The sequence below is a fragment of the Lolium perenne genome, chromosome 3 (genome assembly GCF_019359855.2).
Source record: "Lolium perenne isolate Kyuss_39 chromosome 3, Kyuss_2.0, whole genome shotgun sequence".
In the NCBI taxonomy this organism is placed as follows: Eukaryota; Viridiplantae; Streptophyta; class Magnoliopsida; order Poales; family Poaceae; genus Lolium; species Lolium perenne.
In genome coordinates this window covers 37,525,572-37,543,057 of record NC_067246.2, presented here as the reverse complement: position 1 = coordinate 37,543,057, position 17,486 = coordinate 37,525,572, and positions in this window count along the sequence as shown.

The window sequence follows — 17,486 nt, the reverse complement described above, 5'->3', positions numbered from 1 at the left end:
TGGTTAAGCATGTATATTGTTAGAGAAGAACATTGGGCCGCTAACTAAAGCCATGATCCATGGTGGAAGTTTCAGTTTTGGACAAATATCCTCAATCTCATATGAGAAAATTATTAATTGTTGTTACATGCTTATGCATAAAAGAGGAGTCCATTATCTGTTGTCTATGTTGTCCCGGTATGGATGTCTAAGTTGAAGAATAATCAATAGCGAGAAATCCAATGCGAGCTTTCTCCTTAGACCTTTGTACAGGCGGCATAGAGGTACCCCTTTGTGACACTTGGTTAAAATAGTGCATTGTGATGATCCGGTAGTCCAAGCTAATTAGGACAAGGTGCGGGCACTATTAGTACACTATGCATGAGGCTTGCAACTTATAAGATATAATTTACATGATGCATATGCTTTATTACTACCGTTGACAAAATTGTTTCATGTTTTCAAAATCAAAGCTCTAGCACAAATATAGCAATCGATGCTTTTCCTCTATGGAGGACCATTCTTTTACTTTCAATGTTGAGTCAGTTCACCTATTTCTCTCCACCTCAAGAAGCAAACACTTGTGTGAACTGTGCATTGATTCCTACATATTTGCATATTGCACTTGTTATATTACTCTATGTTGACAATATCCATGAGATATACATATTACAAGTTGAAAGCAACCGCTGAAACTTAATCTTCTTTTGTGTTGCTTCAATGCTTTTACTTTGAATTATTGCTTTATGAGTTAACTCTTATGCAAGACTTATTGATGCTTGTCTTGAAGTGCTATTCATGAAAAGTCTTTGCTATATGATTCACTTGTTTACTCATGTCATATACATTGTTTTGATCGCTGCATTCACTACATATGCTTTATAAATAGTATGATCAAGATTATGATGGCATGTCACTCCAGAAATTATCTGTGTTATCGTTTTACCTGCTCGGGACGAGCAGAACTAAGCTTGGGGATGCTGATATGTCTCCAACTAATTTCTTATGTTCCATGCCACATTATTGATGTTATCTACATGTTTTATGCACACTTTATGTCATATTCGTGCATTTTCTGGAACTAACCTATTAACAAGATGCCGAAGTGCCGATTCTTTGTTTTCTGCTGTTTTTGGTTTCAGAAATCCTAGTAACGAAATATTCTCGGAATTGGTCGAAATCAACGCCCAGGGGCCTATTTTTCCACGAAGCTTCCAGAAGTCCGAAGACGAGACGAAGAGGGGCCACGGGGTGGCCAAACCCTAGGGTGGCGCGGCCCCACCCCTGGCCGCGCCGGCCTATGGTGTGGGCCCCCCGTGCCGCCTCTTGACTTGCCCTTCCGCCTACTTAAAGCCTCCATGACGAAACCCCCAGTACCGAGAGCCACGATACGGAAAACCTTACTGAGACGCCGCCGCCGCCGATCCCATCTCGGGGGATCCAGGAGATCGCCTCCGGCACCCTGCCGGAGAGGGGATTCATCTCCCGGAGGACTCTACGCCGCCATGGTCGCCTCCGGAGTGATGTGTGAGTAGTCTACCCCTGGACTATGGGTCCATAGCTGTAGCTAGATGGTTGTCTTCTCCCCATTGTGCTATCATTGTCGGATCTTGTGAGCTGCCTAACATGATCAAGATCATCTATCTGTAATTCTATATGTTGCGTTTGTTGGGATCCGATGAATAGAGAATACTTGTTATGTTGATTATCAAAGTTATATCTACGTGTTGTTTATGATCTTGCATGCTTTCCGTTACTAGTAGATGCTCTGGCCAAGTAGATGCTTGTAACTCCAAGAGGGAGTACTTATGCTCGATAGTGGGTTCATGCCTGCATTGACACTCGGGACGATGTGAGAAAGTTCTAAGGTTGTGTTGTGCTGTTTCCACTAGGGATAAAACATTGATGCTATGTCTAAGGATGTAGTTGTTGATTACATTACGCACCATACTTAATGCAATTGTCTGTTGCTTTGCAACTTAATACTGGAGGGGGTTCGGATGATAACCTGAAGGGGGACTTTTTAGGCATAGATGCAGTTGGATGGCGGTCTATGTACTTTGTCGTAATGCCCAATTAAATCTCACTATACTCATCATGATATGTATGTGCATGGTCATGCTCTCTTTATTTGTCAATTGCCCAACTGTAATTTGTTCACCCAACATGCTGTTCGTCTTATGGGAGAGACACCTCTAGTGAACTGTGGACCCCGGTCCAATTCTCTTTACTGAAATACAATCTACTGCAATATTTGTTCTACTGTTTTCTGCAAACAATCATCTTCCACACAATACAGTTAATCCTTTGTTACAGCAAGCCGGTGAGATTGACAACCTCACTGTTTCGTTGGGCCAAAGTACTTTGGTTGTGTTGTGCAGGTTCCACGTTGGCGCCGGAATCCCTGGTGTTGCGCCGCACTACATCCCGCCGCCATCAACCTTCAACGTGCTTCTTGGCTCCTCCTGGTTCGATAAACCTTGGTTTCTTTCTGAGGGAAAACTTGCTGCTGTGCGCATCATACCTTCCTCTTGGGGTTCCCAACGAACGTGTGAATTACACGCCATCAAACCTCTGACTTGATGCGCTTGCTGTCGTCCACCTTGAGTGCATCGTAGAATCGTGGAGCACTAAGCTCCGTCGGGAGGACGAGCACCATGTTTGTACCAGCCGATGTTTCATCATCGGCTTTCCTTTGCTTGGGACGCCACTCCATTTTCCATGGACGACCCTCTTCGTCCAGGGTTCACTGAACTTTCGCAGCCAGATCAGGTCGTGCCTTCCTTAACGTATGCAAGTATAACCTTTCGGCTTCCTCCAGGCCGCGCAATCGCTGAACCCTGCGCTTTTGGGAACGGCTGAGTCCATCAGGGCACCACCTTGGCCGGTGGTACCTGTCTTCTTCTTCTTCTTGTCCCTCGTCTTCTGAATCCTCGAGATCTGCCCACCGAGGGGACTCAGCGCGTTTGCTTTGTGGCGGGAGAGGCCCTAAGCGCCTGAACACAGACACGTTGGCTGCCTCCTTCTTCTTCTAGTTGCATTCTGGGCAATTGCCGATTGTGGGCAATCGGCTCATTCCTGAATCCCAGCAGTGTCTGAAGAAGGGGCAGTCCCAGTGCCTGTCGTTGTCATCTTGCTCCCTTGATTCTCCCTTGGCATGGCGCTCGTGCTCCTCCTCATCGTGATTGTGCCGACGATGTCTTCTGGCTTCTCTAGCCAGACGATCTCTTTCATCATCATCACTGGATCGTCGGCGTTGGTCGTACTGACTCACATACTTGTTAAGGAGGTGATCAGAGAGGGGTCGCTGATATCTCATGTTCTTCACTTCTCCCTCTGTGACGTAGCGCTTGCCATCATGACGGAGCCGATCACGTGGAGCGGCCTCCTCTGTGTCCTTGCTACGAGAGCAGCTGCCCTCGTCTCCGTCTTTGCCAGAGTGATGCCCAGGTCCTACCATGTTGATGCTGAACGAGGACCCTGGCTGGCAACCTTTAGGGTAAGTACATTCTACCATGTTAACGGCGGGGAAGGGTTGGGTGTCGACCTTCATGGCGTACTGGTTGAAAATCAGCCGCCCTTTTTCTATCGCCGCTTGGATGTCTTTGACGCCACACCCCGATCGTTGGTGGTATGGGAGAGCGAGTTATGCCATTTGCGGTATGGCTTTCCGTTCAGCTCTTGCACCGTGGGGAATTTGAGACCTTCAGAATCGTCAACTGCTTCTCCTTGAGCAGGAGGTCGAAGATTTGCTCAGTTTTGGTCACGTCAAAATCAAACCCCCTGGGCGGGCCTGGTGGCTTTACCCATTTGCAGGACACGGGGGCTCCCCCCCGAGTCCATTCAGCCACTGCTACCTCTTGATCTCCCGCAGAAACTTTGTCTTCCTCCGCCTCAACCAGGACTACTGCACGCTTGAATTTGTCCCTGCACAGTCCGGTGGCGCTGTTCATATGCCGACGTTTCGAACCATGTGCGCCGATGAGGGATAGTCTGCTGGGAGGCCATGTCCTTGAGCGGTGTTGCGAGGCCCGCTACTGCCAACTCGATCGCTTCCTTTTCGGTTAAACGAACCGAATAACATCGGTTCCTAAGATTCCCGAAGCGCTGGATGTATTCTGTCACAGTTTCTCCACGCTTCTGACGTAGTTGTGCTAGATCGGCAATGCCAGACTCGGAAGCCTCTGAGTGGTACTGCGTATGGAACTGTTCTTCCAACTGCTTCCAAGTCCGGATCGAGTCTGGTGGCAACGAGGTGTACCACCCGAAAGCCGATCCCGTGAGCGACTGTGAGAAGAACCTCATGCGTAGTGGATCCGACACCGAGGCCGGTCCTAGTTGTGCCAAATATCGGCCCACGTGCTCGATGGAGCTGGAACCATCTGATCCACTGAATTTGGAGAAGTCAGGGAGCCGATATTTAGGTGGTAGCGGGATCATCTCGTAGTCGTCGGGGTACGGCTTGGAATAGCCGATTGCCCTCCGTTTCGGCACCATGCCGAACTGGTCTCTCGCATGTTGCTCGATCTGATCCATTGTCTTGGCCTGGCAGAGTTGAACTCGAAGATTCGCCGGGGTGGCGTACTTAGCCAGCCATGTTTGCTTTTCCAGCTACGAGCCAACTGCAGGAGCTGAGCTCTGGAGGTTCGTCGGGGTGGCATATTTAGTTAGCCACGTACGCTTCTCAACATCTGTTGCCGACGTTCCTCCCGCTTTCCCGTAAGTCCCTGATGTCGCGGCCTGGTTTGTGAGCGCCCGATTACGCAATCTGGCACATATGTGCACGTATACCCGTGAGGGATCTCCTTAGGCGCCTCTTGCAAGAACTGGCAGTCACTAGGGTCACCACCGATCTTGCAGACGACGAATGCCGGTGAATTCGGTACTTCTGGTGCTGCCCAAGCAAATGGCAGTGGTGGACGGGACTGGAGTGGCAACTCCCCTTGATGCGTCCCGAGAGCCGGTCCTGACGGCGAGTACTGGTGCCTCATGATCTCCTGGATCACGCGAAGAGCGACACGCTCCAACGTGTTGACCAGGTTCTCAGAGTGGCGGTGTAGCGAGTGAGCCACCATGTAGTTGATCTCCTGCCGCAGGGACCTGGTGCGTTCTTCTGACGGGGCAGAGAGGTCTATCCCATCGAGTGCACCATCAGGCGTGAACCCCTTCCACCTGATGCCATGTGAACGGGTTCTGTGGAAAGAGCCGATGAGGTCGGCTTCGAGGACGACTTTGATCTCGTCATACTTCTTCTTGAGCTCGTCGGTCAGATCCTCGTACGTGACTGGCGTGCCGTCCGCCATCTCGGATGTAGATGGCGATGTGGTTGATGTAGAAGCTTGTCCCACCGGGCGTGCCAGAATGTGTTGCTGCCAAAACCCACCGGCGGGCAGCGACGGGCAACACAAGAGAGCCGGAACAACCTAGGGCTGCGGCTGGCCGAGGTCCCTCCGAGCGACGGCCCGCAAAGCCTTCTGGTACACACGTCCGATGCTGATGCAAGGGCGTGCCACCTGACCTATACCTGGTCAGGAAGGTGATGGAGATGCCTCGCTTAGTTTCCTGCATGGCATACACGTAAACATTAAATACGAGCCTCGATCGGCTCTCAGGTTATCCTCTGAATCGGCTCAAGGAGCCGATCCACCCATGATTCGTACGAGGTGCACGAATATATGGTGGTCTTGCTTGATCAAGATAAAGCTAATGAGATCTACGACGATCTGGGGTTTTCACCGCATAATCGGATCATCCTACTCACGATTGGGCCTCGCGGCCACGCACGGTAATCGTAAGCCGATCCTAGATAGGGCCTAAAAACCAACACGAGGTTGATCCCCGGAACATCCTGTCTAGGACTAGCAAACGACACCCTACGTGCCGCTGGATCCTCCAACCCTTTGTAAGGCCTAACTATTGCAGATATTAAACTAATCCTCGATGCACGAGGAGCGATCGTAACGGATCGGATCTACTAAATAAAGATCAAGCGGGGTGCCGCCCCCACACCTGAGATAGGTGTGAGGACGGCTAGATATGCAAGGGTTGCACTACGATAGCATGTTACGCGAAGAACTATGCTAACCCTAACACATCTATGATAACTACGTTGCTCGCCATCAACAAGGCTTCGCATGCGAGCAACGCATGAACAACGTGGAGCTTGTGCTGCCTAGATCGCAAGATGCGATCTAGGCAGCATGTTGCTTACCGGTAGAAACCCTCGAGATGAAGGAGTTGGCGATGTGCCGAGATTGATTTGGTTGGTTGAACGTTGGTTGTTGTTTATTCCATAAACCCTAGATACATATTTATAGTCCAAGGGACTTTCTAATTCAGGCGTGCACCTAACCGTGCACGGGTAAAACTCTATCTTCTAATCTAAGATGTAATCTACTACAATTAAAGATACACGGGCAATCTAGCCCAAACTCTTCGTGCAAGGCCGCTTCAGAGATCTTCCATATGTAATCTTCCAAGCCCATCCCTCTTACGGCCCACCTCCTGATTTGGCCAAAATCTGGTGATAACAAACCCAAAACCACTTCTCTTCATGATTGACTGAGTTTAATTTGGGTTTTAGGGGTAGATATATACTTGATTTTTCTGGTTTGAATATATATGTCTAGACCTTGTTTATCAACATGAATGCTTACTATACATATGACATAAGAATGCTATGTGCTTTGGTTTTTCATTCTTTTGATTTTTTCTGAATTTTTTAGGGCCATTTGAATCTTGGTCAAATCCTTGGTTTGACCAAGATTTAAACAAGTTTAAAACATGAAAATGAAAAGGGAAGTCTGTATCATTCTTATTTACTCTAAAATGAAGCTTTTGGGATGTTCTTGAAATTTCCATGTTTGAAACCCAAAACGACTTCCCTTCATGCTAGACTTCATAAGATCGACAGGGGGTAGATACATGATTTGTCTGGTTTGGATATATTTAGACCTTGTTTATCAACTTGAATGCTTACGATATGACATAAGAAGACTATGTGATTTGATTTTCCATTTTTCTGATTTTATTGAATTTTGTGCCCACCCATTTGTATCTTCGTCAAATCCTAGGTTTGACCAAGATAATTAAAACAAGTTTAAAACATGAAAATGAAAAGGGAAGCATGTATCCTTCTTAGGCACTATAAAATGAAGCTTTTGGGAGGTTTTTGAAATTTCCATGTTTGAAACCCAAAACCACATCTCTTCACATGCTTGACTTCATAAGACAGAGTTTAGGGGTTAGGGGTATAGATACATGATTTGTCTGGTTGGAATATGTCTAGACATTGTTTATCAACTTTAATGCTTACTATATGACATAAGAAAAATAATGTCATGTAAATGAGTTAACTTGGATTTCCTACCCTTGAATCCATAGGAAACTTTGTTCTAATGCACTATAATAATCAACCGAGTTTTACACCAACAGGTCTGTCACTTACGTGTGGTGCCCACGCGTGAGGTCCCACACTTCAGTGAGCACAAGTCACGTGCAATAGGTACGCAAACTCCCAGCCATCTTCTTTGTCAAGAGAAGAAGCATCGGGATGCGTATTGGAAGTCTCTGTGGGTCCTTCCGGATCCTTCGGTTGTCCCTCTCACAAAAAACAAATCTCTCTCATTCTCGGCCTCGCTCGCTCGCTCGCTCGCACCTCCCGCTCACGACAAACCCTGCACAAAAGTCAACATCATCACCCGAAAAGGGGAGACACCATAATGCTCTCCCTTCTTCTCTCCTTCCGAGTGATCCCTCTTCCTCCGAGTTTCACTCGACGGGCAAACACACATGTGCTGCATAGTAATAAAAAGGTAGAAAAATCAACCTACGAATCTATAATTAAATAGGTTAAACTAGGGTTTTGCCCAGTACTACAGATCAAGGCTCAAACCTTGTTTATCAACTTGAATATGCTTACTATATGACATAAGAAGACTATGTACTTTGGTTTTCATTTTTCTGATTTTTTTAATTTTCTCACAAGATTTGAATCTTGGTCAAATCCTAGGTTTGACCAAGATTTAGACAAGTTTAACACGTGAAAACGAATAAGTAAGCCTGGATCCTTCTTAGTCACTCTAAAATGAAGCTTTTGGGATGTTCTTGAAATTTCCATGTTTGAAACCCAAAACGACCTCTCTTCATGCTAGACTTCATAAGATCGACCGAGTTTAGGGTTAGGGGGTAGATACATGATTTGTATGGTTTGAATATGTCCAAACCTTGTTAATTTATCAACTTGAATGCTTACTATATGACATAAGAAGACTATATGCTTTTGTTTTTCATTTTTCTGATTTTTTTGAATTTATGCCCATATATTTGAATCTTGGTCAAATCCTAGGTTTGACAAAGATTTAAACAAGTTTAAATTATGAAAATGAAAAGGTAAGCATGGATCCTTATTAGTCACTCTAAAATAAATATTTTGGGAGGTTCTTGAAATTTCCATGTTTGAAACCCAAAACCACTTCTCTTCATGATTGACTTCATAAGACAGAGTTTAGGGTTTTAGGGGTAGATATATACATGATTTTTCTGGTTTGAATATGTCTAGACCTTGTTTATCAACTTGAATGCTTACTATACATATGACATAAGAATGCTATGTGCTTTGTTTTTTCATTCTCTTTTGATTTTTTTCTAAATTTTTAGGCCCATTTGAATCTTGGTCAAATCCTTGGTTTGACCAAGATTTAAACAAGTTTAAAACATGAAAATAAAAAAGGAAGTCTGTATCCTTCTTAGTCACTCTAAAATGGAAGCTTTTGGGATGTTCTTGAAATTTCCATGTTTGAAACCGAAACGACTTCCCTTCATGCTAGACTTCATAAGATCGACAGGGGTAGATACATGATTTGTCTGGTTTGGATATATCTAGACCTTGTTTATCAACTTGAATGCTTACGATATGACATAAGAAGACAATGTGATTTGGTTTTTCATTTTTCTGATTTTTTTGAATATTGTGCCCACCCATTTGTATCTTCATCAAATCCTAGGTTTGACCAGGATTTAAACAAGTTTAAAACATGAAATGAAAAGATAAGCCTGGATCCTTCTTAGTCACTCTAAAATGAAGCTATAGGGAGGTACTTGAAATTTCCATGTTTGAAACCCAAAACCACTTCTCTTCATGATTGACTTCATAATAAGACAGAGTTTAGGGTTTTAGGGGTAGATATATACATGATTTTTCTGGTTTGAATATATATGTCTAGACCTGGTTTACCAACTTGAATGCTTACTATACATATGACATAAGAATGCTATGTGCTTTGGTTTTTCATTCTCTTTTGATTTTTTTCTAAATTTTTAGGCCCCCATTTGAATCTTGGTCAAATCTTTGGTTTGACAAGGATTTAAACAAGTTTAAAACATGAAAATGAAAAGGGAAGTCTCAGTATCCTTCTTAATTAGTCACTCTAAAATGGAAGCTTTTGGGATGTTCTTGAAATTTCCATGTTTGAAACCGAAAATGACTTCCCTTCATGCTAGACTTCATAAGATCGACAGGGGTAGATACATGATTTGTCCGGTTTGGATATATCTAGACCTTGTTTATCAACTTGAATGCTTACGATATGACATAAGAAGACAATGTGATTTGGTTTTTCATTTTTCTGATTTTTTTGAATATTGTGCCCACCCATTTGTATCTTCATGAAATCCTAGGTTTGACCAAGATAATTTAAACAAGTTTAAAACATGAAAATGAAAAGGGAAGCATGTAACCTTCTCAGTCACTTTAAAATGAAGTTTTTGGGAGGTTTTTGAAATTTCCATGTTTGAAACCCAAAACCACTTCTCTTCATGCTTGACTTCATAAGACAAAGTTTAGGGTTAGGGGGTATAGATACATGATTTGTATGCTTTGAATATGATGTACTTTGGTTTTTCATTTTTCTGATTTTTTTAATTTTCTGCGTATTTGAATCATATCTTGGTCAAGTTTAACACGTGAAAACGAATAAGTAAGCCTGGATCCTTCTTAGTCACTCTAAAATGAAGCTTTTGGGAGGTTCTTGAAATTTCCATGTTTGAAACCCAAAACCACTTCTCTTCATGATTTACTGAGTTTAATTTGGGTTTTAGGGGTAGATATATACATGATTTTTCTGGTTTGAATATATATGTCTAGACCTTGTTTATCAACATGAATGCTTACTATACATATGACATAAGAATGCTATGTGCTTTGGTTTTTCATTCTTTTGATTTTTTCTGAATTTTTTAGGGCCATTTGAATCTTGGTCAAATCCTTGGTTTGACCAAGATTTAAACAAGTTTAAAACATGAAAATGAAAAGGGAAGTCTGTATCATTCTTATTTACTCTAAAATGAAGCTTTTGGGATGTTTTTGAAATTTCCATGTTTGAAACCCAAAACGACTTCCCTTCATGCTAGACTTCATAAGATCTACAGGGGGTAGATACATGATTTGTCTGGTTTGGATATATTTAGACCTTGTTTATCAACTTGAATGCTTACGATATGACATAAGAAGACTATGTGATTTGGTTTTCCATTTTTCTGATTTTTTTGAATTTTGTGCCCACCCATTTGTATCTTCGTCAAATCCTAGGTTTGACCAAGATAATTAAAACAAGTTTAAAACATGAAAATGAAAAGGGAAGCATGTATCCTTCTTAGGCACTATAAAATGAAGCTTTTGGGAGGTTTTTGAAATTTCCATGTTTGAAACCCAAAACCACATCTCTTCACATGCTTGACTTCATAAGACAGAGTTTAGGGGTTAGGGGTATAGATACATGATTTGTCTGGTTGGAATATGTCTAGACATTCTTTATCAACTTTAATGCTTACTATATGACATAAGAAAAATAATGTCATGTAAATGAGTTAACTTGGATTTCCTACCCTTGAATCCATAGGAAACTTTGTTCTAATGCACTATAATAATCAACCGAGTTTTACACCAACAGGTCTGTCACTTACGTGTGGTGCCCACGCGTGAGGTCCCACACTTCAGTGAGCACAAGTCACGTGCAATAGGTACGCAAACTCCCAGCCATCTTCTTTGTCAAGAGAAGAAGCATCAGGATGCGTATTGGAAGTCTGTGGGTCCTTCTGGATCCTTCGGTTGTCCCTCTCACAAAAAAAACAAATCTCTCTCATTCTCGGCCTCGCTCGCTCGCTCGCTCGCTCGCACCTCCTGCTCACTGACAAACCCTGCACAAAAGTCAACATCATCACCCGAAAAAGGGGAGACACCATAATGCTCTCCCTTCTTCTCTCCTTCCGAGTGATCCCTCTTCCTCCGAGTTTCACTCGACGGGCAAACACACATGTGCTGCATAGTAATAAAAAGGTAGAAAAATCAACCTACGAATCTATAATTAAATAGGTTAAACTAGGGTTTTGCCCAGTACTACAGATCAAGGCTCAAACCTTGTTTATCAACTTGAATATGCTTACTATATGACATAAGAAGACTATGTACTTTGGTTTTCATTTTTCTGATTTTTTTAATTTTCTGCGCATTTGAATCTTGGTCAAATCCTAGGTTTGACCAAGATTTAGACAAGTTTAACACGTGAAAACGAATAAGTAAGCCTGGATCCTTCTTAGTCACTCTAAAATGAAGCTTTTGGGATGTTCTTGAAATTTCCATGTTTGAAACCCAAAACGACCTCTCTTCATGCTAGACTTCATAAGATCGACCGAGTTTAGGGTTAGGGGTAGATACATGATTTGTATGGTTTGAATATGTCCAAACCTTGTTAATTTATCAACTTGAATGCTTACTATATGACATAAGAAGACTATATGCTTTTGTTTTTCATTTTTCTGATTTTTTTGAATTTATGCCCATATATTTGAATCTTGGTCAAATCCTAGGTTTGACAAAGATTTAAACAAGTTTAAATTATGAAAATGAAAAGGTAAGCATGGATCCTTATTAGTCACTCTAAAATAAATATTTTGGGAGGTTCTTGAAATTTCCATGTTTGAAACCCAAAACCACTTCTCTTCATGATTGACTTCATAAGACAGAGTTTAGGGTTTTAGGGGTAGATATATACATGATTTTTCTGGTTTGAATATGTCTAGACCTTGTTTATCAACTTGAATGCTTACTATACATATGACATAAGAATGCTATGTGCTTTGTTTTTTCATTCTCTTTTGATTTTTTTCTAAATTTTTAGGCCCATTTGAATCTTGGTCAAATCCTTGGTTTGACCAAGATTTAAACAAGTTTAAAACATGAAAATAAAAAAGGAAGTCTGTATCCTTCTTAGTCACTCTAAAATGGAAGCTTTTGGGATGTTATTGAAATTTCGATGTTTGAAACCGAAAACGACTTCCCTTCATGCTAGACTTCATAAGATCGACAGGGGGTAGATACATGATTTGTCTGGTTTGGATATATCTAGACCTTGTTTATCAACTTGAATGCTTACGATATGACATAAGAAGACAATGTGATTTGGTTTTTCATTTTTCTGATTTTTTTGAATATTGTGCCCACCCATTTGTATCTTCATCAAATCCTAGGTTTGACCAGGATTTAAACAAGTTTAAAACATGAAATGAAAAGATAAGCCTGGATCCTTCTTAGTCACTCTAAAATGAAGCTTTCGGGAGGTTCTTGAAATTTCCATGTTTGAAACCCAAAACCACTTCTCTTCATGATTGACTTCATAATAAGACAGAGTTTAGGGTTTTAGGGGTAGATATATACATGATTTTTCTGGTTTGAATATATATGTCTAGACCTGGTTTACCAACTTGAATGCTTACTATACATATGACATAAGAATGCTATGTGCTTTGGTTTTTCATTCTCTTTTGATTTTTTTTCTAAATTTTTAGGCCCCCATTTGAATCTTGGTCAAATCTTTGGTTTGACAAGGATTTAAACAAGTTTAAAACATGAAAATGAAAAGGGAAGTCTGTATCCTTCTTAATTAGTCACTCTAAAATGGAAGCTTTTGGGATGTTCTTGAAATTTCCATGTTTGAAACCGAAAATGACTTCCTTCATGCTAGACTTCATAAGATCGACAGGGGTAGATACATGATTTGTCTGGTTTGGATATATCTAGACCTTGTTTATCAACTTGAATGCTTACGATATGACATAAGAAGACAATGTGATTTGGTTTTTCATTTTTCTCGATTTTTTTGAATATTGTGCCCACCCATTTGTATCTTCATGAAATCCTAGGTTTGACCAAGATAATTTAAACAAGTTTAAAACATGAAAATGAAAAGGGAAGCATGTAACCTTCTCAGTCACTTTAAAATGAAGTTTTTGGGAGGTTTTTGAAATTTCCATGTTTGAAACCCAAAACCACTTCTCTTCATGCTTGACTTCATAAGAAAAAGTTTAGGGTTAGGGGGTATAGATACATGATTTGTATGCTTTGAATATGATGTACTTTGGTTTTTCATTTTTCTGATTTTTTTAATTTTCTGCGTATTTGAATCATATCTTGGTCAAGTTTAACACGTGAAAACGAATAAGTAAGCCTGGATCCTTCTTAGTCACTCTAAAATGAAGCTTTTGGGAGGTTCTTGAAATTTCCATGTTTGAAACCCAAAACCACTTCTCTTCATGATTTACTGAGTTTAATTTGGGTTTTAGGGGTAGATATATACATGATTTTTCTGGTTTGAATATATATGTCTAGACCTTGTTTATCAACATGAATGCTTACTATACATATGACATAAGAATGCTATGTGCTTTGGTTTTTCATTCTTTTGATTTTTTCTGAATTTTTTAGGGCCATTTGAATCTTGGTCAAATCCTTGGTTTGACCAAGATTTAAACAAGTTTAAAACATGAAAATGAAAAGGGAAGTCTGTATCATTCTTATTTACTCTAAAATGAAGCTTTTGGGATGTTTTTGAAATTTCCATGTTTGAAACCCAAAACGACTTCCCTTCATGCTAGACTTCATAAGATCTACAGGGGGTAGATACATGATTTGTCTGGTTTGGATATATTTAGACCTTGTTTATCAACTTGAATGCTTACGATATGACATAAGAAGACTATGTGATTTGGTTTTCCATTTTTCTGATTTTTTTGAATTTTGTGCCCACCCATTTGTATCTTCGTCAAATCCTAGGTTTGACCAAGATAATTAAAACAAGTTTAAAACATGAAAATGAAAAGGGAAGCATGTATCCTTCTTAGGCACTATAAAATGAAGCTTTTGGGAGGTTTTTGAAATTTCCATGTTTGAAACCCAAAACCACATCTCTTCACATGCTTGACTTCATAAGACAGAGTTTAGGGGTTAGGGGTATAGATACATGATTTGTCTGGTTGGAATATGTCTAGACATTCTTTATCAACTTTAATGCTTACTATATGACATAAGAAAAATAATGTCATGTAAATGAGTTAACTTGGATTTCCTACCCTTGAATCCATAGGAAACTTTGTTCTAATGCACTATAATAATCAACCGAGTTTTACACCAACAGGTCTGTCACTTACGTGTGGTGCCCACGCGTGAGGTCCCACACTTCAGTGAGCACAAGTCACGTGCAATAGGTACGCAAACTCCCAGCCATCTTCTTTGTCAAGAGAAGAAGCATCAGGATGCGTATTGGAAGTCTGTGGGTCCTTCTGGATCCTTCGGTTGTCCCTCTCACAAAAAAAACAAATCTCTCTCATTCTCGGCCTCGCTCGCTCGCTCGCTCGCTCGCACCTCCTGCTCACTGACAAACCCTGCACAAAAGTCAACATCATCACCCGAAAAAGGGGAGACACCATAATGCTCTCCCTTCTTCTCTCCTTCCGAGTGATCCCTCTTCCTCCGAGTTTCACTCGACGGGCAAACACACATGTGCTGCATAGTAATAAAAAGGTAGAAAAATCAACCTACGAATCTATAATTAAATAGGTTAAACTAGGGTTTTGCCCAAGATTACAGATCAAGGCTCAAACCTTGTTTATCAACTTGAATATGCTTACTATATGACATAAGAAGACTATGTACTTTGGTTTTCATTTTTCTGATTTTTTTAATTTTCTGCGCACTTGAATCTTGGTCAAATCCTAGGTTTGACCAAGATTTAGACAAGTTTAACACGTGAAAACGAATAAGTAAGCCTGGATCCTTCTTAGTCACTCTAAAATGAAGCTTTTGGGATGTTCTTGAAATTTCCATGTTTGAAACCCAAAACGACCTCTCTTCATGCTAGACTTCATAAGATCGATCGAGTTTAGGGTTAGGGGGTAGATACATGATTTGTATGGTTTGAATATGTCCAAACCTTGTTAATTTATCAACTTGAATGCTTACTATATGACAGAAGAAGACTATATGCTTTTGTTTTTCTTTTTTCTGATTTTTTTGAATTTATGCCCATATATTTGAATCTTGGTCAAATCCTAGGTTTGACAAAGATTTAAACAAGTTTAAATTATGAAAATGAAAAGGTAAGCATGGATCCTTATTAGTCACTCTAAAATAAATATTTTTGGAGGTTCTTGAAATTTCCATGTTTGAAACCCAAAACCACTTCTCTTCATGATTGACTTCATAAGACAGAGTTTAGGGTTTTAGGGGTAGATATATACATGATTTTTCTGGTTTGAATATGTCTAGACCTTGTTTATCAACTTGAATGCTTACTATACATATGACATAAGAATGCTATGTGCTTTGTTTTTTCATTCTCTTTTGATTTTTTTCTAAATTTTTAGGCCCATTTGAATCTTGGTCAAATCCTTGGTTTGACCAAGATTTAAACAAGTTTAAAACATGAAAATAAAAAAGGAAGTCTGTATCCTTCTTAGTCACTCTAAAATGGAAGCTTTTGGGATGTTCTTGAAATTTCCATGTTTGAAACCGAAAACGACTTCCCTTCATGCTAGACTTCATAAGATCGACAGGGGGTAGATACATGATTTGTCTGGTTTGGATATATCTAGACCTTGTTTATCAACTTGAATGCTTACGATATGACATAAGAAGACAATGTGATTTGGTTTTTCATTTTTCTGATTTTTTTGAATATTGTGCCCACCCATTTGTATCTTCATCAAATCCTAGGTTTGACCAGGATTTAAACAAGTTTAAAACATGAAATGAAAAGATAAGCCTGGATCCTTCTTAGTCACTCTAAAATGAAGCTTTCGGGAGGTTCTTGAAATTTCCATGTTTGAAACCCAAAACCACTTCTCTTCATGATTGACTTCATAATAAGACAGAGTTTAGGGTTTTAGGGGTAGATATATACATGATTTTTCTGGTTTGAATATATATGTCTAGACCTGGTTTATCAACTTGAATGCTTACTATACATATGACATAAGAATGCTATGTGCTTTGGTTTTTCATTCTCTTTTGATTTTTTTTCTAAATTTTTAGGCCCCCATTTGAATCTTGGTCAAATCTTTGGTTTGACAAGGATTTAAACAAGTTTAAAACATGAAAATGAAAAGGGAAGTCTGTATCCTTCTTAATTAGTCACTCTAATATGGAAGCTTTTGGGATGTTCTTGAAATTTCCATGTTTGAAACCGAAAATGACTTCCCTTCATGCTAGACTTCATAAGATCGACAGGGGGTAGATACATGATTTGTCTGGTTTGGATATATCTAGACCTTGTTTATCAACTTGAATGCTTACGATATGACATAAGAAGACAATGTGATTTGGTTTTTCATTTTTCTGATTTTTTTGAATATTGTGCCCACCCATTTGTATCTTCATGAAATCCTAGGTTTGACCAAGATAATTTAAACAAGTTTAAAACATGAAAATGAAAAGGGAAGCATGTAACCTTCTCAGTCACTTTAAAATGAAGTTTTTGGGAGGTTTTTGAAATTTCCATGTTTGAAACCCAAAACCACTTCTCTTCATGCTTGACTTCATAAGACAAAGTTTAGGGTTAGGGGGTATAGATACATGATTTGTATGCTTTGAATATGATGTACTTTGGTTTTTCATTTTTCTGATTTTTTTAATTTTCTGCGCATTTGAATCATATCTTGGTCAAGTTTAACACGTGAAAACGAATAAGTAAGCTTGGATCCTTCTTAGTCACTCTAAAATGAAGCTTTTGGGAGGTTCTTGAAATTTCCATGTTTGAAACCCAAAACCACTTCTCTTCATGATTTACTGAGTTTAATTTGGGTTTTAGGGGTAGATATATACATGATTTTTCTGGTTTGAATATATATGTCTAGACCTTGTTTATCAACATGAATGCTTACTATACATATGACATAAGAATGCTATGTGCTTTGGTTTTTCATTCTTTTGATTTTTTTCTGAATTTTTTAGGGCCATTTGAATCTTGGTCAAATCCTTGGTTTGACCAAGATTTAAACAAGTTTAAAACATGAAAATGAAAAGGGAAGTCTGTATCCTTCTTATTTACTCTAAAATGAAGCTTTTGGGATGTTCTTGAAATTTCCATGTTTGAAACCCAAAACGACTTCCCTTCATGCTAGACTTCATAAGATCGACAGGGGGTAGATACATGATTTGTCTGGTTTGGATATATTTA